General features: G+C 42.8%; 1 protein-coding gene across 1 annotated transcript in view; it reads left to right on the top strand.

The window, feature by feature from the left end:
• Positions 1-26,122, top strand: part of AFF3 (AF4/FMR2 family member 3) — a 476,825-nt gene that overhangs the window by 54,340 nt on the left and 396,363 nt on the right. The window lies entirely within an intron of this gene.

Genomic DNA, 26,122 nt, shown 5'->3' on the forward strand with positions numbered 1-26,122 from the left:
AATAGCAGATGAAATTCAGTGTTGATAAGTGCAAAGTAATGTATAGTGGAAAAAATAATCCCAACTATACATACAAAATGATGGATTCTAAATTAGCTATTACCACTCAAGAAAGAAATCTTGGAGGCCTCCTGAATAGTTCTCTGTAAACATCTGCAAAATGTGCAGTGGCAATCAAAAGAGCTAACAGAATGTTAGGAACCATTAGGAAAGGGATAGATAATAAGATAGAAAATATCATAATGCTACTATATAAATCCATGGTACCCCCACACCTTGAATACTGTGTGCATCTCAAAAAAGATATATTAGAATTGGAAAAGGTACAGAGAAGGGCAACAAAATTATTAGGCGTGTGAAACAGCTTCCATATGAGGAGAGATTAAAAAGGGCTGTTCATCTTAGAAAACAGACCATTAAGGAGATGATATGACAGAGGTCTTTAAAATTTTGAATGGTATGGAGAATGTGAACAGGGAATTGTTATTTACCCTTTCACATAATACAAGAACCAAGGGTCAGGAAACAAAAATTAATAGATAGCTGGTTTTAAACAAATTTAGGGAAGTACTTCTTTTCACCGTCAACACATGAAACTTGTTGCCAGGGGATGTTGTGAAGGTCAGAAATATAACTGGGCTAAAAAAAGAATTAGATAAATTCATGGAGAACAAGTCCATTAAATGGCTATTAGCCAAGATGGTCAGGGATGCCACCCCATGCTCTGGGTGTACCTAAGCCTCTGACTGCCACCAACCAGCTTTGGACGGGATGACAGGGGATGGATCACTTGATAGTTGCACTGTTCTGTTCATTCCCTCTGAAGCATCTGGCATTGGCCACTGTCGGAAGACAGGATACTATATGGGCCATTGGTCTGACCCTGTATGGCAGTTCTTATGTTCTTTCCCAAAAGATTCCTCAGTTCCTAGGCACCTAAGCTTCTGCTTTTGAAGGCTCCAAGGCTCCTAAATTCCTGCTGGTGGGCATGTGCAAAGCCACCTAAGTCCTGATACTGCCAAGCTGTTCAGAACCAAGCTCACATCTAAGCCCTCAAAATAGGTGTTCCCCACCTATCTCACCTGCCAGGCCTGATCTGGGGTAAGGTTCTCAGAGGAGTCATAACACACACAAAAGACAATAATGATGGTGTCTATTATATCAAATAGCCCAGGGGTTAGGGCAATCACCTGAGATGTGGGAGACCCAGATCCTCACTCTGCCTAATTTGGAACAGAGACTTGAACCTACCTCATCCAGGTAAGTGCCCTGACCACCAGGCCATAAGGTATTCTCATGGGTGGAGGGACTGGAACCTGGGTCTCTCATTTGCCCTAACCACTAAAGTAGAGTCTTTCTCTCTGGTCAAATGAATATGTAAGTATTTTGTGGAAAAGCTCCCATCAATTTCAGTAGTGCAGATCAAACCCTAGATGAGAGGAAGCACAAGGAGGTCTTGCTTTGCACTCCCATTGGCCTGGGAGCCGCGATCGGCCAGACCTGCGGACGGGGCAGGTAAACAAACCGGCCTGGCCCGCCAGGGGCTTTCCCTACACAAGCGGCGACCCCAGTTTGAGAAACACTGCTCTAATCCATTGTATAGCTGTCTTAATTGAAAAATGGAAGCAGGATGTATTGGGGCTATTTGTAAATCAAGTAATATATAATATGGAATTTTATTTTCTATTCTTCTAGGTTTCTGGTAGTTTGCATTCACTGTGTTTCAGTGAGAAGTGTAAAAAAGACACCTAGTTGGCTTATTTTAAGAGCTATGGAATCAGCTAAATTTTCAGCTGGTGTAAATCATTGTAGCTCTGTTTAATTAAATGGAACTACACTGATCTGCACCAGCTAAGGATCTCGTTCTGTATCTTCATGTGAAATAATGAAATTCATGCATTAGTTATAGTTGTCAGTTGTGGAAAATATTATTTAGGTTAATTGAATTAATTAAAATAAATATTTGTGTTTTAAGCAAAACAGTTTATGTTGTAATAAGATAACATGCATTTTATGCATCCTTTTCTTTGCTGGATTTTGTTCCTTACAGATAATGATCTTTCAATCTCTGTTACATAAATATGCATGTCATGTTCAAGTTTCTATTTAATGCATGCATGAGTAAGAAGCACTGTATTTGATTAACTTTATTAACAATAAATAATCAAGTGTACTGTTTTATGTTAACTCCTGTTTAAGGGAAAACACCCATGTGAGTAACTTTACTCATGTGAGTACTGCTATTGATCTTAACAGGATTACCCATATGAGTAAAATTAGTCAAGTGTGTAAGTGTCCGTAGGATCAGTCCTTTATTGTGTAGCAGCCTTTAGAGCTTTTACTATCTGGCAAGCAATCATTTATATCCTTTTTAAAAATATATTTATGGCTTTTTTGACTAATTGCTTCTTACATGACTTAGAGCATTTTGCATTGTTACCATTTGTTAAAACACATCCAGAAGCAGGCAGAGCAGAATCATTTTTCAACTTTTTAGTGTCATTTTTATAGACAAATAACACTTGTAAATGATGGATAATAGCCAGCAGAATGCTGTGTTGTATAAAATGTGCATGAATTATATTTGCCGGGAGGTAGAAGGTTAACTTGTCTATGAACTAATTGAGGAGCTTTCTGGTAAATCCAAAGTGGTGTGTGCACATTATAAACATGACTTAAACTAGATTAAAAAGGGGTTTTCCTTCTCTTGGGGATTATTCATTATCTCATCCCTTTTTTGGGCAGCCTGGTATTTAAAAAATGAAAGTCTAATCACAATGAATCCATAGGAACTAAAACAGTGAGAACAGAGCAGATGTGCTTAATGATGTGACACATCAACACTTTACAACCTTGGCCCCAATCCTGCAAGCCCTCTGTGCTCAGAACTCCCACTAACTTCAGTGGGAATTTGTGCACTGAGTGTTTGCAGAATTAGGCCTTAATCTTCATTCACTGTCATACATAATAAAGTTTACTAGACTAGTATTAAAAAAACTGGTGGGGTTTTTTTTGGTATTCTACAATTCATAGTTTACTTTAAAATGTTTATTTCATGTTGTGTTTTATGGAAGAATTCAGAATAACTGCCTTTCCTTTACTCCAATAGTATATAGTTGTGTATTATGACCTGTGCTAGTCAATAGAAGTTTATATGAATGTCTTTGACCAATGCCAAGCAATGGCAAAATAGACAAACGGCTCTGTTTGCAAAAAATGTGCTTTGCGTATACAATATAGGACCTGAACCCCGAAGACACTTAAGCACGGGTTTAACCTTAACCCTAATCCATTGACTTCAATCGGAGTATTCACACGTTAAAAGATAATCTTTGTGCATAATTCTTTGCAGGATTGGGGCCTATGTATGTTAAATTGATTAAAACATTATATTTGCATGTATTGTTTATGGTTCGTCCTCTAGGTCAGTGGTTCCCAACCTTTTCTCTGCTGTGGCATACCTCAAGCGCCAGGGGTTCTTCCCCCCCGCCCCTGGCTGCAGGAGGGAAGGGGAGAGGCAGAGGAGCAGACACCTTGCTCAGACAGGAAGGAGGGGGGGAAGAGAGGGAGATTGAGCTCTGATTGGTTGCTCCATCCCTGGAGGAGGCCAGGATAGTGAGACAGACAGCCAATCAGAAGGCAGCTTCCCTCCCTTGTTCTCACATGTACTTTTCCAAAAAATTCTGCGGCGCACCTGTTTGGGCCTGACGGCATACCAGCGTGCCGCGGCTCACCGGTTGGGAAACACTGCTCTAGGCTGCCTTCATTTTCCTCCTTTACCCACCCTGAAAGGCCCAACATCATGATCACTTTCTCTCTAGTCAAAGAGTGCTGGTAGCAGTTTGTCAATCTTGCCCCATGCTTTGACTAGAGGGAAGTGTTACTATAGATGCAACACAAGCCCCCAGCAACTGAGTGATTTTTCCCAGGTTCAGCTGAACTCGGGAGCTTGGGACTGACCTCATGATCCAGACTCATATCCCCATCGAGCTCTGCAGTACTACCACACTGCAATCCTACTCCCAGTTCATTGTTTTAAGTATTTTACTTTTTATTTACACATCTTGGCTTTTAATTTTTGCAATGGTTTTAATTTAACATTTAAATAAATATTTGGGGCACGGGTAGAATTTCAGCAATTTTGTTGCTAGGATTCAGTAGAGTTCATGCCAGCATGCATTCTTTATCCTTTTTCTAAGGTACTCAAGAGACACAAATGCAGAACTCTGGATAATATCCTTCTAGCAATGGCATCTGGCTTCTTGGCAGACTCCTCAGGCAATTGGCAGCCTTGCCTTTAGATCCAAAACTGGTTCTCTGATAAGTTTTTGTGAGATGTCTTGTCCTTCTGGTTGTCATTTTTGCTTGGTTTACCTTTGATTCTGAGGAATTACTGCATTATTAATTATTTGAGAATGTGGTGCTTGTCTAATCTGTCTTGCTAGTTGAGATTTTATGGTAAAAGAGGTGCTTTCATATGTATCTAATGTGGACACATGCCTATTTTATTGTGGTCTTCGTGTCTTTTTTCTGAATGAATCAAGAGTCAAAAGTACAATATTCCATTGGATTGTGGGAGTGTGTGTTTTATGGTGTCAGTAGCATCTGCATAGCTAAGGATGTGTGAGATTTGCACTCCAAATCTGACACACTAACTCTTCAGAAGACAATTGAATTTTCTGTGTAATTTTGTTTTGGTAAAATATTTACTACTTTGCAGTGGAAACATTTTTTGGCTTCTCTCTCTCTCTCTGCCACACGCGCGCACACATAGATAACACCTCAGGCTTAGGACACTCTGAACTTTTAAAAATTAAACACATTAAATTATCTTGAACAAAGGAGATTACTTTATTGAGCTTCACCTAGATTAGTTGATGGAGCTGCTTAGATCCATCACCTGCTTCCATTTTCTGACATTGCTCAGACTGCCTCCAACTCATCAGCAATCCTGGTCACAGAGACAATGGGAAGCTTGAGACACAGTCTGGACAGAAGCAGGTATTGGGAGGAGGCTGAACTCTGGGGGAAAGTGGGAGGCGAGGATGTGGGTGGCAGGCAGAGTGAAGAGAGCTTGGAGGAAGGCTTTGGGGGGAAACAGAGGGCTTTAGAAGGGATATGTGATAATTTTGGAAGAAGAGGCTTGTGTGTGTGTGGGGGGGGGAGTAAAGGTCCACGTTTGAAGGGTTCCCCTGATGCCAGTGCCCCTGCCATCTTATGGTGAGGTGGGAAAGGGAAGAGAGAGGAGGGAACTTTCCTCTGAACATGCTTGAGAAACTGAGTTAGCAATAGTGTGTCGCTGATGGCTTGATGCACAGATACTGGAATCTCCTGGCCACCCCAGCCCCACTATTAAAAATATCTCCCTGGTCCCCTCCATGGCCCTAAATTCCCAATCTCTTCTTGGTCATGCAGAGTGGGCAGCCTTTTGTGTATGTGTGTGGCAGGGAAGGGATCCCTTTGGAAAATTAGTGAGGGTATGGGCTATGCTAACATACATGCACGATATATAGTATAATTCATAGTGCATATAGTTTATATGCATTAAAATACGTATAATCAGTAGTTAGGAACCAGGTTGTAGGCCGTCAGATCTAGTGGTCAGAGCAGGCATCCAGGTTGGGGAACAGAAGCTGGAGTCAGGGCTGGACTCAACTGCCAAATACCAGAACCAGGGGTAGAGCCAGAGTCAGGACCAGGAATTGAAGCTGAGGATCAGAGCCAGTGTTAGATACCAAATGTGAAAGCCAAGGGTTGAGCCTGAGTTAGTCAGAAGTTGGAACCTATGGTCAGGAGCCAGGTGAAAGGGCAGGAATTGGAGAGAGGCTAAGACCAGGCATGGAGCAGGAGCAAGGTAGCAATAAGGAATAAGAAGCAGGTCAGGAATCAGGAACAGGGTTGGATAAGGATTGCAGGAGGCAGGCAAGAGAAAGATCCAATGTGACGGCAGCAGTAGCAGCATCAGGAAGTCTTCACAGATGCTCAGAGACCCCACCTGGCTTACTTCCTGGCTTAAATAGCGAGTGTGAATCAATCAGGTGGCTGCAGGCCTTGGGTGCTCTGATAGGACTTCCTCTGGTGCCTGACCATCCAGGTTTAGCAAGATGCTGCTTCAGCCATCTCCCTTGCTGGCAATGAGGGAGTGTCAGTGATCCAACCCCTTCTCCCCGCCCAGCCCTGTGTTCTAGACTTGCACCCTTAGATCCTTACAGTAGTGCACACCTACAGCTGAACTGGGTAAAGTGGGAGGTGCACCATGTATGACACAAGTTAACACTCAGGTTGGAGACTGAAGGGCTTTGTTTCTCTGATGTTTGTACAACCATCTCTAACCCAGGGAGAAGTACTTTAATGCGAAGGTCACTGCTAACTCACGTTTTCCATAAAATAACACAATGCACTAGTATCGAGCACCTCTCCACCCCCAAGCTATTATAGAGAGTATTACTTTAGATAGCTTCAAATAATCAAAAGGATAACTTGATGGAATAGTCTGGTATAATTGAGTCCTAAATGAACCACGAGTGCCTTTCCCCCCCAAATTCTACAGCTGCATGTCGTGGAAACTGGTTTAAAATATTACTACTTTGCGTGAGGAGTAATTAAAAATGAATGGCTTGGGCAATGCAGTATATTACCTGGCGGTGTGATGGATTTCCAGGTGGGAGACTCAAATTTTGGAATGACTTCAGGACTGCCATTCCTTGTTCTGGACAGGGCAGTAACGCCACGCTCTTTTCTAAGGACCAGGGAAAAGCAAGGAAGGTATACATGTAGGCCTTGGTCCAACAAAGCACAAGCACATGCTTAACTTTAAGCAGGAGACTTGTTTAAAGTTAAGCATGTGTAAGTGCTTTGTTGGATTGGGACATAGCACTCCCTGTCTGGCTATCTAGAATAATGGCATTGCAAACATTGAGGAAACTGCATGGTTTTACAGATTACAGCGGCTGTGCAAGAACTGTAGGCTATATTGGTACAAGATAAGTAGCCCAGAGTGAATGTGTGGCTAGAAGTTCAACATATTTAGCCCCTTCCACATAAAATAATCCCCTTTGGGATCCGTGCTGAGAAAGAGCCAACATGTGGTCATTAATTACACTTGCCGCAAAAAGAGTATATTTAAAAAAATCAAAATACCAATATATTTCTTATATCAACTGAGATTTAAAAAAAAATCGTACATTTTAAAAGCTGTAGATCCCAATTCTTGAGGTCTCAAAGCTATGCTAAGTAATTATTGCATTTATTGGTACATTACTTAGGTGATGTACTGATTACCAGAGTAATGCGAGGCGCAGAGTGCTGGACAGATCACAGATTAGTCAGGACGTCTCTTCAACTCTACATTGTTCCTTCTCGGCACAAATGCCCTAAGTATGTGCGACCTGCTTTCAATATAGCCAAACTGAAGGATGCTCAATGTTTCAACAAATTCCAGAAGAGTCTTGATGACAAACTGACATCCCACGGACAACTGATCGGTACTGTAACCGCAAAGTGGGACCAGTTCAAGCAGATAGTGACTGACACAGCAATAACATCTCTTGGACCAAAGAAAAGAACACATCAGGATTGGTTTGATGAGAACCAAGAAGAAATATGCTCAGCACTGGAAGTAAAGAGAAAAGCCTTTATCGAATGGCAGAATGACCCCTCCTCAGTCTCTAAGCGGGACCATTTCAAGTACCTTCAGAGCAAAACACAGAAAGACCTCCGTCAGACACAAGACAACTGGTGGGAGAGCAAAGCCAAAGAAATTGAGCACTATGCTGAGACCCACAACTTAAAGATGTTCTTTAGTGCTATTAAGACTGTCTATGGACCTTCTAAACCAAGGACCACCCCATTGCTCTCATTAGACAACACAATGCTGATTAAAGATAAAGAAGGCATCAACGAAAGATGGTGAGAACACTTTAACAACCTTCTTAATAGACCATCAACCGTGAATAATAATGTCCTTAATGAAATTCCACAACAACCTGCTCTGATAGATCTTGACTTTCCGCCCACTATAGATGAGATTAAGAAAGCTGTTAGCCAGATGAGTTCAGGGAAAGCTCCTGGAAAAGATGGGATACCAGCAGAGATATATAAAGCAGCAGGTCCAGCAGCACTAGCAGCGTTCCACAGCGTGATCATCAACATCTGGGAGGATGAAAACATACCACAGGACCTTCGCGATGCTACTATTGTCTCTCTTTTCAAGAACAAAGGCAGCAAAGCAGAATGTGGAAACTATAGAGGCATATCCCTCCTCTCTGTTGGAGGGAAGATCATCGCCCGCATCATCTTGAACCGCCTAATAGCCAGTATTTCTGAGGCAAATCTACCTGAAAGTCAATGTGGTTTTCGACCTGGCCGGAGCACAGTCGACATGGTGTTTGCTGCCAGACAAATACAAGAGAAGTGCATTGAACAGAATATGCACCTGTATGCTGTCTTCATAGAACTGACAAAGGCGTTTGATACCATCAACAGGGAAGCCTTTGGACCATTCTAACACGACTTGGCTGCCCAAGAAAATTTGTCCAGATTATACGCCTTTTTCATGACAGCATGACAGGCAAAGTATTGTCTGATGGAGCCACATCAGCCCCCTTTAACATCACCAACGGCGTGAAACAAGGATGTGTTCTTGCTCCTGTCCTATTTAACCTGTTCTTTGCATGTGTCCTTAACCATGCACTGAAAGATCCGGACCGAGGTATATACTTGAAATACCGGCACGATGGTTCACTTTTTGACCTCCGTCGCCTGAATGCAAAGACTAAGACAGTGCAGAAACTCCTTCTTTAGGCACTCTTTGCTGACGACTGTGCCCTCATGGCTCACACTGAAAATGATCTTCAGCACATTGTCAACAAGTTTGCTGAGGCCTCGCAACTTTTTGGACTAACTATCAGCATCGGAAAGACAGAAGTTCTCCATCAACCTGCACCTGGATCAAATGCTTATGTCCCTAGTATCTCCATCGACGGCACTCAGCTGAAAGTAGTGGAGAACTTTAAATATCTGGGTAGTGTCATATCCAGTGATGGATCACTGGATAATGAGATCAATGCATGAATATCCAAAGCAAGCCAGGCACTTGGCTGTCTGCGTGTCAAAGTTTTAAATCATCACAACATCTGGATGTCATCAAAACTGCTTGTGTACAGAGCTGTTGTTCTTTCATCTCTTTTGTAAGGGTGCGAAACATGGACACTGTATAGGCGTCACATCAAGCAGCTCGAAGCATTTCACATGCGCTGCCTCCGCAACATCATGAAGATCCGCTGGCAAGACAAAGTGCCCAATCTCGAGGTCCTCGAGAGAGCCCAGATGACAAGCATCGAAATGATGATCATGAAGTCACAGCTACGTTGGACCGGTCATGTCAGCCGCATGGATGCCAACAGAATCCCCCGCCAGCTTCTGTATGTCCTGAGTTCTCCCGGGGCATCTGGCATATAGGTCGTCCACGGAAACGTTACAAGGACACCATCAAAGCCAATCTGCACTAAAGCAGTATCAAACCTAAGGACCTTGAGGACGCCGCCAGCGACAGAACACAGTGGCGTGCAACAGTCAGAAATACCTGCATCGCCTTTGAGGAAGACCGCTGCCGGCGTCTACAAGAGGCACGCGAACGACGTCACAGAGCATCAGCAGCGCACAATCCACTGACCGCAAACTTCCCATGCACCATCTGCAGCAAAATGTGCACCTCTAGAATTGGCTTGTACAGTCACCAGAAGGCACACCATAAGACCAACAACTGATGATCTGCACAGATTTGTCATCATCAGATTCGATGGACTACCAAGAAGAAGACTTAGGTGAACCAAATAATGTAACTAATCAGCTTTAACTGATCATATCTATTGCACAGTGTTGGAAAGATAGCAATCTAATTACAGTGGTTCATTATTAAATAACAGCAATAGTTACTTTGGTGGAATATAACTATCTTTGATAACTGATCCCATCCCACGGCTTTCTTCCTTTAAGAAGAGTTGCAATTACTTTTAGTCAAGTTTTAGAAAAAAAGTTGCATTCAAAACTAAGAATCTTGGGGAAAGGCAAGAAGTTACTTGTGTGTGGAATGTAGTACATCCCAAGACATTGATTTCTCCATTTTAATTATTGACTTTTTTATTATAAAGACACTGTTCAGAAACTTTGGCTCACTATGTCCATTTCCAGTTCTCATTCCTCTTAATGAATTATAATTCATACTTGAACTATTACTTTACACTTCATTATTGAGGTTAGTTAGCAACTGGAACTTGCTAGTGTACTTATTTTTTTTAGGTATTGTAAATATGAGATGAAGTGTTGGTAATGAGAAGGTCATATGGTGGTTTCCGTTAAAAAGTCAATATTTGCTATCAGTCACCAGACAGTGGAATCAGGGCCGGCTCCAGGCATCAGCTTGCCAAGCAGGTGCTTGGGGTGGCCTCTCCGGAGAGGGGCGGCACGTCCAGCTATTCGGCGGCAATTCAGCGGATGGTCCCTCACTCCCTCTCGGAGCGAAGGACCTCCCGCCAAATTGCTGCCGCAGATCGCAATCACGGCTTTTTTTTTTGTGCCGCTTGCGGCGGCAAAAACCCTAGAGTCGGCCCTGAGTGGAATCTCAGTTACAGAAGTATTTTTCTATTCTTAGCATAAGAAACAATTGCTAAAGCTCAGATACCACTGTGTATTCACTGTTTAAAAATCTTGACCTTTTAGTAACAACCACATCTGAATTAGATCCGACTTTATATTTGTACACTGTTCTGTTTTCTCTGTTTTGGTTAATGATCGAAAGATGGTTCTGTGGAACTGATAGCCACACAAACTGTGATTGAATCCTTATTCAAAGTTTAGATTTTCAGGATTCTTTCTTGTCAACTTTTAATTTTCTTAAGGTGAAATTTAACCACAAATGTCCTTTCACGTCCTTTCACTTTCTCAAATTGAATTTTCTTTCTGGCAGAGATTCTAAAATATGAATCAGGTAGTCTAAAATGTGGTTTGCTAACGACCAGAAAATAATCCAACTTCACATATTTTAATCATGAAGTATAACATTGCAGATTTGCAGAGCTCTGTTTTTGCACAGCGCTGCCTGTAAATCTTTCCTTGAGGAGCACTGGTCCTGCTGTTAATCCATGTTAGTAAACTACAACCATGCAGCCATTGTGGAAAGTCTGTCAGCATTGACTGCTCTGTTTAAATTAGTGAATGCCATCAAACTGTTATGCATATGCAGTAACAGCATAGTGATGTAAACACTAAGTATTAAATTTGGTGATTGCATGGTGACTGAGGCAGATAGACTTACAATGCAGAATTCATGGGGATTCTCAATAGCTTGGTAAAATTAAAAGATACAATCTTTTTTAACAGGTTTCAGAGTAGCAGCCGTGTTAGTCTGTATCCGCAAAAAGAACAGGAGTACTTGTGGCACCTTAGTACTAATAAATTTGTTAGTCTCTAAGGTGCCACAAGTACTCCTAATCTTTTTTAAGATTAAGCACTGTATTTTGTTATTAGTAATGAATAATGTTAGCTGAAAGCAGCACTATACAGTAGTACCTGTCAATACCATTTATACAGATTAGAAACAGTAAATATTAACTAAAAACATGATCTGTTTAAATTTTAATTCTCACTTTAAGGTGTAAAATATATTAATTGGCTACAGGAAAGTCATTCTACAGGGAATGCATTTTTTATGGCTCTAATTCTTTGTAATCTGTGGGTATTGATAAATAATGCAACTTTCACTGGAAAAGTATTCTGCATTACTAAAATACATATTTATACAGGATAAAGAAATTAACTGTTTATATGTAATTTAAGTGGAACTTGATTTTTTTAAATTTTGAAACTGGCGTGTAATACTGTATAAAACTAGCAATGGATAGCACTAAATAAAAATCTGTACTGGTTTAACATAATGCAGATGAATGAGCTGAATGATTCTCATGTATTGCTTTTGAGTTTATGAATGCTAAAGATAGTTCAGCTTCAGTATGTCATTGGTTTAAAATCTTTGACTAAATCAGTCTGCTTGTAATTTAAATAAAATGTAATTCTGGTAATTTGCAGTTGCTACAAATTTACAAGCAAAAACGGGGAAAAGCACTGAGGTCACAAAGAGAATGGTATCCAGTCAGCATATGTATTTATTTAATGTCACCTAAGGAATTTATGAAGCAAAGTAGCATTGATAGAATCTGCTGTCTTTTTAAAGCAATTCTCATTTGAGGAATTGCCTAAGATAAATTGGTCTGGCTAGTTGAATCATACACTTCCATAGCATGCTGCATATAAAACTAGACTAGGAAATAAATATAATTTAAAGTAAGCATGCCCTTCCAATTAATAATTATTTCTGCCTTTTTAAGCAAATTTCAGTTGCCCAAAGTAGCCGTTCTAGTATAAACTTAATAATGGAGTCTGTAATAACAGGTATAAATTAAATATACATTGTTCAACCCCTGACAAATTAGTGTAATACAAATACTAGATGATTTTATTTATAGCCTATGATATTTTTCTTGCTTTTTCTTTACCTTTGTTATATTGTAAATGAGGCAAATGTGCTCTTTCTTTTTTCAGGAATATGCCATGTGCAGGCACTGACAAAAAAAAAAAAGGGTGGGGGAGAGGTGGAGAAAGATAGACATTTATGTAAAGGCATTCCTTTTGTAAGTAATATGCAGGAATTGTTTGAGGACTTAACAGTATCATCATAGTGGCTGTTCCTACTTGTGTATTGTTAGAAATAAAATATTGAGACTGGTTTAAGTATGAAGTATGCAGGTACAAAGGTAATAATATCCATGATGCAATAAAATATTTTGATTCCCCTGAGTGCCTCCTCAGAGAATATACTGCACTACTAAGTGCTTTGCATTGATGTTTGCCTCGACAAATAAATATTGCCAAAAGTGCTTTCTTTTTATAATGGCAGCAAATAGAAGATAGAAAGCCAGGGGTAAGAGCAACAAAAATATCCCAACAAGAAAAAGCGTCCAGATTTTAATTTGCATCAAAGGATATAATTCTTTTCACATTACAGAGGATATCACATCAGAATCCAAAATAAAGGGCCAGATAGTTAGTGTACCACCAACATACTTTCAGACATTTGACTACAGATTTTTTAAATTATTATGATTTTAAAAAACAAAACAAAAAACTCGGAGTGGGGTCCAGTTTTTTGGTCTTGATTTCATTTTAGCAATGTTATTTTGTTTGTTTTTTAAAGTTTGTATTTTGGTGTATCAAGTTGAAATAGCGAATAAAAATTAAAATCAGTAAAACAGTCTTACTGCATTCTTTCCCTCCCCCCAGTATCTTGGATGTATGCAGTCATATCAGAAGACAGCAACGGAAAAGCTCTCTTGGTTGTAGATATTAAAGAGGTTCTGCAACTTGATAAAGTAATTGTTACTTGTTAAATTAATGGCTCTATGGTCCAAAACTGGATTCACAAACTGTTCAATTCATGTTCAATTTTTGAGCTGGAGTAAAGTTGGTAATAGTATATAGTCATTCGTGTAGTGCATAGTACAGGGGTTCTCAGACTGGAGCTTGGGACCCTTGGGGATTGCGAGGTTATTACATGGGGGGGGGGTGTCACGAGCTGTCAGCTTCCACCCCAAACCCCGCTTTGCCTCCAGCATTTATAATGGTGTTAAATATGTTTAAAAGTGGTTTTAATTTGTTAGGGGGGGTCTCACTCAGAGGCTTGCTATGTGAAAGGGGTCATCAGTACAAAAGTTTGAGAACCACTGGTCTACAATGTACTTACACTTCAGAGCTCCCCCCCCCCCCCCGATGTGGTTGTCTTCTTGCCCCACATGGTGCTTAAATCACCCCGTTCTATTGTACTGGGTGATTTCAAAGTCCACACTAATGATAGTTCTCTTGTGTTGTCTCAGAACTGCATGGTATCATTTCAGACAGCATTTGGCTCTGCACATACAGCTGGGAACACTTAGGATCTTGAGGCCAGATCCTCATCTGGTATAAATTGGCATAGTTTAATTGACTGGAATGGAGATATGCAGGTTTACATAGATGAGGATCTGGCTCTTGATTTTTCCATAGAGTTTGGTTATTGAAAGAGCAGGAAATATACCTTTTGGTTATGCATCTTTGGAGCAGAGGATCTATTTCATTGGCATACCATCAAGATTGACGGACCAATTAGGTTTCAGAATTTTCTAAAGAAAAATAAGTTGCAGCTGGTGGCCTACACTTTTGGAGACTTGATAGGAGTTTGATTATAAAGTGCCCTTGACCATTGGTATGGTGTCTTCTATGAGTTATCTACCAATTAAATGTTCATACATGTCTCTATGGTGTGTACAAATGACCTGCAAAAACTAAAACATACAAGGTAGAGTTTAGACTGCAGGTGATGGAAAGGGTATTATAGGCTGAAGGATTGCATCACAGAGTTTATGTGGAGTTTCACCCAGTTCTGCTCACTGAGGTTCAGAAGATACGGAAGGTGCTTGTACCCTTGAGGTTTGTAGAAAAACAAGCGAGGGAAGAGTTTGTTTCACTGATAGTTGAGATGGATAATAACCCCTTAGGGAAGAGTAGGGCTTCCCTCCGGTAGTGGTGGTTAGGGCCCATACTCAAGAAGCCCATCACTTATTACTGGTAACTTTATCCATTATCACCCTTTTCCTAAACTTCCCTTTTTGGGGAAGATTATTGAGAAGGTTGTGATGAGGAAAATGAAGTGTCATTTAAAGTTCTCAGATGTCCTTGATCCCTTTCAGTCCATATTGAGATCTGGATATGGCAAAGAAACAACCTGGCTATATCATGGGTTATGTGTCTGCCTCTAGCTATGGTCAGTGGCCAGCTATACATGCTGATTCTTTTAGATCTACCAGAGTCTTTAGTACCGGACGCCATGACCATAAAGCTTTGTCAATTTGCTTGAGGTCCTTAGCTGACGTAGACAGTACTGTTCATTCTTTCTGATGGAGTCCCAGAAGTTGGTTTGGAGCAGATGCTCTTCTTGTGTGGCGATCTGCAAGGCTCTATTTTGTGTCTCTTCCTGGTCAAGCTGTTGGTGAGATTGCTAGCGAGATAGTGAGTGGTTTCAGCTGCAGGGTCATCAGTGTGTCTCATTGTCATCATCTTGTGATAGTGGTGCTGCATCTGTACTTTCTCAGTGACTGGCTAAGATGGGACTTAGGTGAGGATCATGATCAAAAAGACAGAGGTGATGATAGGTGGATGAAAATAGGATCTTGAGGGTATGGAAACTTTTTTGTGATTTCAGGACTGAATTGCTGAAATATGTTTTGTATGGGGTGATTTCAGATCATTCAGAAACCCCAGCTGATACAGAAAACAGCTGCCTACCCCTTAGGCCATGTAAGATTCAGGGAACATATTGTATTACACTGGTTCTCCAAGAATTGAACTGTTTTCTTGATTCCTTTCAGGTACCATTCAATATGTTGATCTTCATTTCTAAAGTTCTGTATGGCTTTAAGCCTGGCTACCTGAGAGACTGCCTCTCTGCATGAGCCATTGTGGCAGCTGAGGTTAAAGTGGGGTGCACAAGGTAATAGTAGGGTTACCATTCATCCGGATTCCCCCGGACATGTCCGGCTTTTTGAGCTAAAAATAGCGTCCGGGGGAATTTGTAAATGTCCGGACTTCCCCTCCCATGCAGAGCGCGCGCGGCTAACAGGGCAGCCGGCCGGATGGTGCCACTTACATGGGGCTCCGACACCCAGAGAGAGCCCCTCCTCCGCTTCCCCTGCAGCAGAGATCACTCCCTCCCTCCCTCCCTCCCTGCATTTGCAGATCGCCTCCAGCAGTCTGGAGCTCCTCCCCCGCTCCTCCTCCCCTGCTGCCCAGCGTGCCGGGATGAGTGGCAGGGTAAGGGGACCAGGGGGTCGGAGAAGGGGCAGGGAGGTTCAGGAGGGGGCAGTCAAGAGACGGGGAGGGGGTCGGGAGTTCGGGGGGGGGGCTTTCTGGGGTGTGTGTGGATAAGGTTTTGGGCAGTCAGGGTACAGGTAGGGGGTAGGGTCCTGGGGGGCAGTTAGGGTGGGGGAGGTCTTAGGAGGGGGCAGTCAGGGGACAAGGAACAGGGAGGCTTAGGTAGGGGGTGGGGTTCTGGAGGGCAGTTAGGAGCAGGGGTCCCAGGAGGGGTAGTCAGGGGACAAGGAGCGGGGCGGGGTTGGGAGTGCTGGGGGCGAGGCTGTCAGGGGGCAGGGGTGGGGAGAGGGATCGGAGCAGTCAGGGGACAGGGAGCAGAGGGGTTTAGATGGGTCAGGAGTTCTGGGGGGGGCTGTCAGGGGGTGGGGAGTGGTTGGATGGGGTGTGGGAGTCCCAGGGGTCTGTCTGGGGGTGGGGGTGTGGATAAGGGTTGGGGCAGTCAGGGTACAGGTAGGGGGTAGGGTCCTAGGGGGCCAGTTAGGATGGGGGGAGGGTCTCAGGAGGGGGCAGTCAGGGGACAAGAGGCAGGGAGGCTTAGGTAGGGGGTGGAGTCCTGGGGGGCAGTTAGGGGCAGGGGTCCCAGGAGGGGGCAGTCAGGGGACAAGGAGCGGGGGGAGGGTTGAGGGTTCTGAGGGGGGCGGGAAGTGGGAGGGAGTGGAAGGGGCAGGGGTGGGGCTAGGGCAGGATGGGGGCGGGGCTAGGGCGGGGCTCCTCCTGTCCTCTTTTTTGCTTGCTGAAATATGGTAACCCTAGGTAATAGGCTGTACATAAATGTCATGGGGATGGTGTCTGTATATTCCAAGTGGAAGGCAAGCAGTTCTAGAAAGTGCTTTCCCCATTGGTCAGACAATTTCTGTTGATCATCTGAGCTTATACATTTTCTCAAACATTTGAGAGAGTGGATGCATTAAGGGAGAAAAGATTGCTGTTTTTTATGGAATGTCCTTTGTACTGCAGACTCTGGTGAAAGGGACAAAAGTTGCATGCTTTTTGTTTAAATTTTGCATATGTGCCATGAGATGTGACGAGATGCATTTTATAAATTTAAAAATATAAAACATAAAATGTTCATTGAACAAATTAATTTTGGAAAAAAAAGTTTGAAATAATTTTATCTACACCTTGATTGTCATATCTACCCAATGAGTCAAATCCTTTTGGCCCAAAGGAGATGCATTCAAAATCACTAATTACATCATTTCTCTTCTGAAATTCCACTACAACTTTCCCCCTTTCATTATACCTTGCTAATATCATATTAGATATCCATTTTATTCCCACACCAAGATCCGCAAAGTGCTCCTTAGGGTCTCCTATACAACCTTAGACCCTCTACACATGTTTGTCACCCAGTTAATAAATCTTCTTTTCATTCAGATCAGAATAAAATACTCATTATTTAAAACTTACCTAGAAACAATCCCAAACGCACAGAATTTCTTAGTTAAAATTATTTTTTCTCCAGATAGACTAAAAACGGACTGAAATAGCTTTACAGGATTCTTTGGCCTCATCCACTCTAAAAATTAGTAACTCTGCCATTTCCTCTGCTGCTTAGAAGCCATGTTAGCATGGTTATCTAGGGATGTTTTCAGGAAGGATCTTTGTAGTTGCAATTTACTATTTAAAAGTATGTATCATTAACAAAATGCTCTTTGGCTAATAACTTCTGTTTACTTTTGCATTGGGGTATCCCAGGCATCAGCAGGTGGATTCTGCCTTGTTGCACTTGGACCCAAACCAAAAGCCAATTCACTAACAATGTGCTGGCACCCTGAACTGCGTTGATTTTGGAACGTTTTCATCCCCTTCCAGCCTATAGGTTTACCCCTACCCTTGTCAGGTTATTTCCATTGCAAACCCATCCAGAATGGAGGAGGGGGGTTAGAGAACAGCCTTCTCTGGTTTTTCAGTGCTACATCAAGATTCTGCTAGCAGGCAGCACTCATGTGGTAGGTCATCACTGCAGAGTTTACCTGGGCTACTGTTTGAGTATTGCCCCTAACTCTCCTTCCAGCCACCTAAAAAAACCTCCACCCAGGCTTCAGGGTCCTTTAAGCCCACTGCTATTAGGCATGGCTGAGGGTATAGGCTTGAGCTTGGTTTCATGTCAGCCTGGGCTCACACAGCCCACCTACTTTGCAATGAGAATGCAAGTCCAGGTGCTGTAAGTTCTCTAATGCTGTTCCACCTAGGCTGTACTTTTCTTGTCCAACTTGTCCTTTCTTCTGCACTGCATTTCAACCCCATGTTTGCCTGTTCCATTTCTGCTGCACTTCCCCAGCATTTTGAACAAAGATGCTATCCAAGAAATCCTCCTTCCATGCTGCCAGTTAGCCAGAAGCGGATAAAGCAGTGGTGCGATATCAGTAAGACGCATTAGAGTGCAGGAGGGACAGACAAATTCTCTCATAATACAGTAAGTGGCTCAGTTTAATGTACTACTAAGACCCATGAGATAGCCTGCTAGAAATCTAGCCTAGCACAGGCGAGTACAAACCACTGTGGGTGCCACCACACAGGTCTGGCATGGATAGGGCTTTGCTGTGGAGAGACTCCACTTGGGCTAGGCTTGCCTGGGCTAACTCCGCAGTTCAGACATATCTGTGGAGTGCACAGTCATCACCTTTCTGCCCTTTTCTGGCTCTCTCTCCAACTCCCTGTCTCCCAAGCATGAAAACAATTTACAGCTGCTTTAACTGTAAGTGAAATAAATGTAAATGAGGCACAGATTCCTTACACCAGCACAATCCTGTGTTTTAAATGTTAATACATCTTCCAGCTGGTTTCATAAGTTATGTTCTTGTAAAAAATTGGTGTGCATTTGGTAACTAGTCCAGTGTCTTGATAGTCATCACTTTTAAGTTCAGACCTTGAGATTGCAGAATCTGAAACAAGTAAAGTAGGTGTAATCACATCCCAAACCAGATGATTATAGTTCTTATAAATGTTTACACTCATTCATAAAACTCCTCACCCACCATTCAGCAGCCCCAGCAGCACGTATGTGTCAATACACAGCATGACAAGCAGCCAAGATAACCTACAGAAGTTATAGATTCCCTTGGGGAATTGTCATAATTCTCTGCATTTGCAACTTTCTGAGCCACACAAGACCCAGAAGAGCCTGGATACTAGATCTGTTATAGGCTGACCTGTAGAGAGAATAGCTGCAGGAGGGAGATAGGATGGGTTCCTGGCATAGGACATTTCTTTGTAAATTGTAGAGGAGGAGGCTGCTGTCCTGATTACCATTGTTTTGTGGGCCTCTCTGGACTGGACAGTGCTGGGGGATTTCCTTCATCATTGATTGCCTCCCCCCCCCCCTTTTCTTTCTTTTTTTTTTTTTTTGACAGTAGGAAGGAGTCTTTTAGATCCTTTTCTCCTCCATAATAGAATGCCAGGGAAATATTTAAAAATATTTTAAATCTATAGCTACCTAGCAGGAGAAGAATTTCAGTAAGTCTCCTCCTATGTCATGACAATGAACCTGATTTCAGTGGGCTGACTGGGAAGAGTTTTTGATATACACAGTTGGCCCAAATAAATGGGGGCAAAATGAAGCCCAGGAGAAACACTATAATAAAGATTTGTAGTGGAAATAGATCTAGAGTACTCTAAACTGTCTAGAGCAGGGGTAAACTTTTTGGCCCGAGGGCCACATTGGGGTTGCAAAACTGTATGGAGGGCCGAGTAGGGAAGGCTGTGCCTCCCCAAACAGCCTGGCCCCCACCCCCATCCGACCCCTCCCACTTCCCTCCCCCTGACTGCCCCCCTCAGAACCCCCGACCCATCCAACCCCCCTGCTCCTTGTCCCCTGACCCGCCGCCCCTAACCACCCCTGGGACCTCCCCCCTATACAACCCCCCTGCTCCCAGTCCTCTGACTGCCCTGACCCCTATCCACACACCCGCCCTCTGACAGGCCCCCCAGGACCCCAGGCCTATCCAACCCCGTCCCCCACCCCAGAACCTCTGCCCCATCCAACTGCCCACTGCTCCCTGACTCCTAACCACACCCCTGCCCCCTGACTGGTCCCCCTGAGACTCCCATGCTTATCCAACCCCCCCATCCCTGGACCGCCCCCCAGAACCTCTGCCCCATCCAACCGCCCCCTGCTCCCTGACTGCCTCCCAGGACTCCCCGCCCCTTATCCAACCCCCCCGGCCCCGGCCCCCTTACCATGCCGCTCAGAGCAGCATGTCTGGCAGCTGTGCTGCCTGTCCAGAGCCAGACATGCCTCCGCGCTGCTCAGCAGGAGCGTGCAACCCCGCCCCCAGAGTGCTGCCCATGCGGTGGCGTGGCTGTGGGGGAGGGGGGATAGCAGGGGAGGGACCGGGGGCTAGCCTCCCCGGCCGGGAGCTCAAGGACCGGGCAGGATGGTCCCATGGGCCGTAGTTTGCCCACCTCTGGTCTAGAGTAATAAAATGGGAATTTTGACACAAATAAGATTCAAATACCAACATTTTAGGTATTTGTTACCCTGCTCTTTTTCCATACTTAGAATTTATATAGAACTTAATACCTTCAAAGCAATGTATAGATTAATTTCACAACTCCCCAGTGCTGTAGAAAGATGGTTAGTATTATTCCACTGTACAAACAAGACACAGAAAGAGGCCACTGAGGAGCTGGGCGAAGTCGGATTGGATGCGCCCACGTCTGGAGGGCCCACAGAGATGAGGGGATGGAGCCAGGCGGCAGGGAGCGAGCTTGGGGCGGCTGGATGCATGAGCAAGGAAGGAAGGCGTGAGGCAGCCACAGAGGGAAGGGGAGAGGATCCCTTCCTCCCTGCCAGCAGCCAGAGTGGCTCTTTTGCTCTCCCTCCTCCCGTTGCACCAAGGTGGGGTGTGTGCAAACAGTTTGAGATCCCAGCAGCGCACACACTAAGTCTGTGCCCAGCTCCTCCAGCGCTCATGTAGAGCGACTGGGCCACACCCTCGGCTGTGCTTCCTGATACCAGGAGATACGGGTCTGCCGCCGCCTGCGACTGACTTCTCGGAGGCATGTAAAGGAGGAGCACATGGTTCGCAGTTGCCTCCTTTCGGACCAGTGGGATTTTTTTTTGGTAGGAGTTAAATAGTTGGGGGAGGGATAGCTCAATGGTTTGAGCATTGGCCTGCTAAACTCAGGCTTGTGAGTTCAATCCTTGAGGGGGCCATTTAGGGATCTGGGGCAAAAATCTGCCTGGGCATTGGTCCTGCTTTGAGCAGGGGGTTGGACTAGATGATCTCCTGAGGTCCCTTCCAACCCTGATATTCTATGAAAGGGTAAGTAATTTGCCCAAGAATAACACAATGTGTTAGTGTCAAAGCTAGAATTCTGGAATACCTTGCTCCCAGCCCTATGTTTGGTCCACTAGACCATACTGGCTTTTTGATTAGGAAATAGTAAAGTTTCACTCTCCTTACAAATGCTTAAGTAAAATCCTGGGCAACTTACTCTGATATAAGTGTGTATTTGTAAAAATATGCTTTAAAGATAAAGTATGAAGAGCTTCCCCCATTGCCCTTTTATTTTCTTGGAAGCTATTTCCCCCCCTCAAAAATACTAGGTATTTTAAAATTTGTTGAAAGAAGTCCTGAGAATAAAGCAGCTGTTTGGGATATAGGGTACCATGTATCATACTTCATCAGACCACTTGCTTACCCATTTTGGATTGGAACCACAGGACTTTGAAGCCAAGCTGATATTCTTTTATAAGCAGCATCTGGCTCTTTGGCAGGCTCCCCATGCAGTTATATTGGTGTCTTTGGAGTGGCTTCTGCATCTATCACATGGTTCAGCTGCTGGATGGCTGCCTCTCATTTTAATGTCATTTTGTCAAATGCTGAGGTATTTAAAGAAATTATAATCTGTCCAAAATTGAAGCATTCCTTAAACTAGACGTAGTAATACCATATTTAAAGGGTTTTAAATGACCATTTCCCCCTTAGTTATGTTACCATTAGTTGGTTTAGTGCTCTGTTTTTCTTTCTGAAAAATTTCCTTTATTGTTGGGTTTGTAAGCAGGCCATATCCTGACATCCTTTTTAAATAAAAGCAGAGTAATAAGACCGACACAAGCCATTAAAAAGAAAAATGTGTTAATTTGAAATCTTTATTGGATATAATGAAAAGTAAAATACGGCATTTCCCATTGCATCTCACTTAAGTAATTAAGTGCTTGTATGTATAGATGGGTGCTCCTGCAAACAATTTCAAAGATGAGCAGCATGAATTTTGATACAAATGCTCACCTCCTAGGCTCAATGAATAGTGAATAACATGATGAAAAACTCTATGTAAGAAGCAGAAATTAATTATACTTGTCCCATCGTGCAAAAGCGTCAACATATTCCTCATTTAAAGAAGACGTGCATTTTTTATTCCTGTATGGACATAAATTGTTGTTTAGTGCTGAGTATGCCAGTTTTGCCTAACTTCTGTTTCAAATTTTGATTTTGTGCCCTTTGGGGCTACGTGTCAAAATATGACAGAGTTGCAGAGGCCAAGCAGGATTTAATGAACAGGAAACTGGAATTTATATTATTTTTGTGTGTTTTGCACTCTTCTCATTTAGATTCTAAGAATAAGTGATATGTGGTTAACTTGTTAATTGGGCAAGCATAAACTCCAGCTTCTGCTGGCATTTGCAGTGTTTGAAGGCGACAATTTGGAATAGCATTGCATTTAATTAGCTGCAGTTAAAATGTGTGCAGTTGATTTTATAGAAACTGGTGAGTTGTATAGTGCAACACAATCTGTTTAGCTGGTAACATTTACTTCTTAAAGGAACATAGTATACTGTATATAAAGTACTTTCACTTTTGGAGTAAAAAAATACAAACTAAAACACAGCTTTCTTGTTTCCTTGAGGCCAGACTTTTTTGAGTGGAGCCATTATTATTTTTATCAAAGTATCTGTATGCGTAGGTACAAGATGTGATTTTTACTTTCCTATATGCTGTTGGTCTGAGTCATATTTCACTTATACCAGGTTTAAAATGGTATCTCATTATTATTACTTATATAAATGTATAATCCTTGCGGACTCCTGGTACATAGGAACTATCACTGGGGGCAGGGAGAGAGTGTTTGTATAATAAGCCACAGTGTCTTGTGTTTGTATGAGAGAACCTTATTGGACTTCTTCCTTAGACATTCACTGAGTTTGTTTTTTGTATATGTGGAACTGGCATAGGTTTTGAAATACCTTGGTTTTGATTTATTTTTTGTTTGCATTTCTTTTCATCCATGTTTGTTTTGTGGGTGTGTGCATACGTGTATTATGATATATACATGCAAAACTCAACTGTGAGCCATGATGGTTGCTCTATAATAAAACTTCTCTTTATAAAATAATATAATTATCTATGAAATAAAAATGAAAAATAAACCACAAGCAAAGTACTGCAAAATGTATATCTATTCTGCAAATTCAAAAACAAACTCAATGAATGTCCACTGAATGCCCAAGGAAGAAGTGTTTTTTGCATATATATATCAAATGTGATGACTTACACTGTGAATGTTCATTATTTGTTTCACATTCCAGCAATTGTGTAGTTTCCATAACATTGTAAATCATGATTTAACACACTCAGAAAGGCTGTCACACATGATCCTTTTTAAGCCAAGTAAAACATAATACAATACAAAATGTACATCATTTTCTTGATTAACCTTGATGAACCTTCAGTCATTATCCATTATAGTAACAGTAAATTGGAAATGTTGCTTTGTTAATAAAACATGTATAGACATTTTCATGAGTCATAGAATTGATGGTTACTAGCAGCTGACATTTGTAATAGAATACTGTACTTTATCTTTCCTTGAAAGTAAAATATTACATATAGCTGCAATTATGCATCCCATGTTTCATGCAGGAGGCAGGTAGTACTGTATTTTGATATCTTCATGAATTTTATTTCAGAATTAAGTCACAGTGATAGCCAAGAGTTTTTACAGATTTGTACACATTAAAGCTAAATACCCGTTGCACATTTTTCACTCACATTTTGTATAGACTTAACTAGGTAGGGGCATTGTTAGGGCTAACAAACAAATTAAAATTACCCCCAACTGGTCTGTCAGCTGGAGGCTGAACTATTGGAATGTGCTCAATATGGCCCGACACTCAAAGACCACTTAGAAGTTTCATCTAAGGCTTAATCCTGCAATGTACTGAGTGCTCTGATCCTGAGACAGCAAAGCACTTAAGCATATACTTACAATTAAGCATATGCTTAAGTGCATTGCTGGATCAAGGCCAGAATGTTTATCACCTTGCAAAATTGATCCCCAAGAGTAGAATCCAGCTGCCCTTCTTTTAGATATAGGGTACATCTACACAGCAATTAAACACCCATGCCTGGCTATGGAGCAGGCTACCTTCTTTTAGTCCCGTGTAGACCTACTCTGAGAGCTCATTACCCTATTTTAATTACTATTATTTATTTTGATAGCACCATAAGTGATACATGTCACTTTACATGTGCATAAAATTCATAGAGCATGAACTGAAGAGCTTGCACATCTAAATTAAGACCTAAGATGAAGAGGGATTAAAAAATATTAGACATTGCCTACACTAGGGAAAATCAGGTGCATAATCCACTAAAGCTGCAGTTCTCCTGGTGGAAGCAACATGGAAGTTGCAGTGGAGACAGAAAGCAATGGTTTTATCATTGTCATCCTGTTGTCTAACTAGCGGCGGATTTAGAGTTAGTGGGGCCCTGTGCGCAGCTTCATTTTCGCGCCCCCCCCCGGGGACCCATCCAAGAAAAGGAACATTCTCTCTTATCTCCCCCCCCCCCCCATTTTTCATTCTTTTTTTCTTCATCCTCCTCCTATATTATAAGTAATGGGAAGTAAATGAAAATAAAGTGAGGTACCTTGATTGGGGCAGGGGATTGGGGTGCAGGAGGGGATGCGGGGGGCTGGCTCTGGGAGGAAGTTTGGGTGCTGGGTGTGGGCTCTGGGCTGATGTAGGAGGAGAGGGGCGGCACTTACCTCGGGCAGCCCGGCTCCCAAAGTGACCAGCACACCCACCCCTCCGGGAGCGAAGCAGCACGGGCAGGAAGCTGCCTTAGCCCTGTTGCTGGCACATCTCTGCGCGCCCCTTGGGGGCAGGGGACAGCGGGTCTCCGTGTGCTGCCCGGGGCAGCGGCAGTGTGCGGAGCCGCCTCCCCCCCCACCAGGGGTACGCAGAGATGTGCCCACAGCTGGCTGCTTCCAGGAGTGGCGTGGGGCCTCCGGCCACAGCATGCAGGCAGCCTGCCTGCCTGAGCCCTGCTGCGCTGCCAGGGACTCAGGGCCAGGTTGTCAGATATTTGTCCTGCATTTTGGGGGCCCCCTGTTGTTGGGGGCCCCGTGCCACCGCACGGTTTGTTTCATGATAAATCCGCTCCTGTGTCTAACCATCTAAGTTAAGACTTAACATGACAGTGTGAGAAAAGACTGTAGGGATTTTTTTAGACAAGGTATTAGAAATGCTTAGGCCAAGCCTATGCTTTAAACTTTTGCCAGCATAGCTAAGTTGGTAAGGGGTGTGCTACATGTGATCTCTGACTGACACCGCAGTGCCAGCAGGAGCCCCTAGTGTAGATGCAGTTTTAATCACAACTTCACACTTTTTCTGGTATAGCTTATTCCATTTTGGGGTGAGGGGTGTGGGGAATAAGCACATTTTTGCTGGTATGGTTTTGTTCATGCTTGGAGTGTTTTGCTGGTATGGTATACCTCTAATGGTCTTACTGTACGTTTTCACTTTTTGTTTGAACAATGCCTGTCACAATGAGGTCCTGATCCAGGACTGGGGTCCTAGGCACTATGATAATAAACATAATTAATAATAATTAAAATGATTTCTATTATTTCCATGAAAAATGTTGAAAAAGTAAAAAACAAAAACAAGCCCCCACCTGTTTCAGACCCTGCAAAATGGAAACAACTTCTACAATTCAATATTTTTCACAACGGTAAAAAAATGTTTAGACCACCTCTAGAAACCAGGGACCCGTCAGCCTGCACAGAGTCTATTGCAGGATCATGGCCTTAGATTGTAAACTGTTTGGGGCAGGCACCAAAATTATGCATTTATTCAGTTTATGCTTGTTCACCTCCTAGATAGTTCTATTACAAGGTTGGATTTTTTTTATAAAAAAGTAATGATAATTGA

The sequence above is a fragment of the Terrapene carolina genome, unplaced genomic scaffold (genome assembly GCF_002925995.2).
Source record: "Terrapene carolina triunguis isolate 2854851 unplaced genomic scaffold, T_m_triunguis-2.0 Scaffold21, whole genome shotgun sequence".
Taxonomy (NCBI): Eukaryota; Metazoa; Chordata; order Testudines; family Emydidae; genus Terrapene; species Terrapene triunguis.